Source organism: Penaeus vannamei, chromosome 26 (genome assembly GCF_042767895.1).
Source record: "Penaeus vannamei isolate JL-2024 chromosome 26, ASM4276789v1, whole genome shotgun sequence".
Classification (NCBI taxonomy): domain Eukaryota; kingdom Metazoa; phylum Arthropoda; class Malacostraca; order Decapoda; family Penaeidae; genus Penaeus; species Penaeus vannamei.
In genome coordinates this window covers 5,502,376-5,504,875 of record NC_091574.1, presented here as the reverse complement: position 1 = coordinate 5,504,875, position 2,500 = coordinate 5,502,376, and the positions used below count along the sequence as shown (strand labels likewise).

General features: G+C 34.7%; 1 protein-coding gene across 1 annotated transcript in view; it reads left to right on the top strand.

The window, feature by feature from the left end:
* Positions 1–2,500, top strand: part of LOC138866546 (corticotropin-releasing factor receptor 1-like) — a 124,285-nt gene that overhangs the window by 89,331 nt on the left and 32,454 nt on the right. The gene's annotated exons all lie outside the window — the stretch shown is intronic.

Below are 2,500 nucleotides of genomic sequence, written 5' to 3'. Positions count from 1 at the left end.
ATAATATAGATATGAAATGGAATGGTAAATGTACATGTAACGTAGGTAACTCACCAGAGAATGAGTAAAACATGGTTTCTAGAAAATACACAACTGGAATCACAGTATGTGTCTCTGCACATTTCGTGTTTTTCTAAGGGGTCACATTTCATATCTACACAAATAGTATTAATAATCATGATGAAAGCAAAATCAATAATAATAATTATGGTAAAAAACAATAATAATGATAATATCAATGATAATGTCGATAATGATCATAATATTGATAACAATAATAATGATAATGATAATAACATTGTTGTCGTAGTTGTTATTGTGATGATTATCATTATCATTATTACTATCATTATTGTCATTATTATTATTACTTTAATTGTGTTATCATCATCATCATCATCATCATCACTATTGTTATTATTATCATTATTGTCATTGTTGTCGTTGTTATTGTAATGATTATCATTTATATCATTATCATTAATATATATATATATATATATATATATATATATATATATATATATATATATATATATATATATATTATCACTATCATTAACAGTATTGCTTTTGCAACTGTTGCCATCGCTAGTGTTGTTGTTAATGTTATGATTATCATTACTGTTCTTAATCTTATATATATTTTTTTCCATGATTCTTAGGTTATTATTATCATTATTGTTATCATCATCATCATCATCATTGTCATTATTATTGCTAATAGTATTGCTGTTATTATCGTTGTTGTTTTTATTGTTATTATGATTTTCATTATCATTATTATAATTATTAATCAACATTATCATCATCACCATCATCATTGGTACTATTTTTACTATCATTATCATTACAATTAGTAGGAGCAGTATTAGTACCAGTGGTGGTGGTATATTTTTTTCTTTTCATTATTCTTATAATTGTTATTGTTATCTTATTATAATTATCATTATCATTATTGTTGTTGTTATTATTATTGTTGTTTTTATCATTATCATTGTAATTATTAATATCATGATAATGATAATAATGATGATGATAATAGAAACAATAACAGCAATTATATTAAAAGTAATACTAATGAGTAAAAGATTGATGATATCAATAACAAAACCAATGCAGAATAACAACAACAAGATCAAAAGCAGCATGGGTAATATCTGATGATAATAATGATGATTCGGGTAATATTCATGATTCTGATAATGATATGAAAGACTCTAAATGTCTGATTGGCATTGATGATTATAGTGAAAAAAAATGATAAGCAGAAAAATACTCATACGGAAGAATGAAGCACAAACCTTAACGTATTTTCTGTGTTTTAGTCTAATCAGTGGAAGCAAAGAGATGATTACGTGGAAGAGACAGGAGGTCATTTTGATAATGATACGTAAATTGTGTGTGTGCGTATGTGTGTGTGTTTTGTATGTGTGTGTGTGTGTGCGTGTGTGTGTGTGTGTGTGTGTGTTTTGTATGTGTGTGTGTGTGTGTGTGTGTGTGTGTGTGTGTGTGTGTGTGTGTGTGTGTGTGTGTGTGTTTTGTATGTATGTGTGTGTGTGTGTCTGTGTGTGTGTGTGTGTGTGTGTGTGTGTGTGTGTGTGTGTGTGTGTTTTGTGTGTGTGTGTGTGTGTGTGTGTGTGTGTGTGTGTGTGTGTGTGTGTGTGTGTGTGTGTGTGTGTGTGTGTGTGTGTGTGTGTGTGTGTGTGTGTGTGTGTGTTTTGTATGTATGTGTGTGTGTGTGTGTGTGTGTGTGTGTTTGTATGTGTGTGTGTGTGTGGAGCTGTCTGCGTTTTCTAGTGTTTCCAGGATTACAAACAACTCGAAAGACAGACAGACAGACAGACACAGACGCCCGCCTCGGAAGCAGACCCCCGCCCCGCCCCCCTCGAGCCGCGCCGGATCCCCACGGACTTTGATGCCAGTTTGGAAATGGCTTTGATTCCTCTCCATCATCGGCCAAGTATCGGAAGTTTCGTCCGGGAAATAATGGGATGATGCAAGATAATGGCCATGGCGCCGCCCGTGATTTACTGCATGGGAGTTTTATGGAAACATGAGAAGTAGGAGCAACGCAGAGATAATAGAGAGATGAGGGAGTGAGGGGGAGACAGACAGAGAGACAGACGGGTGGACGAGCAGAGACAGATAGACGGACAGACACACATAAGCACGCGCACACACGCACACAGACACACACACACACATACATACACACACACACACACACACACACATGCACACAAACAGATAGGCAGGCATACATGCTTATATATAGACAGACTGACAGACAGAAAGACGGACGGACAGATAGATATAAACAAATAGACAGGCACCTAATAGACTGTGTGTGGCCGTGTGTATGTTCGGGCCTACTTGTTTGTTTGAAAAAGGCCTGAAAGATGAATGAAATTGATGGACTTCGAGATACGAAGTTAGCGAGAGGAAAGTGACAGACAGACAGACAGATGGAAAAATAGGAACACGAGAGAGTAACTCA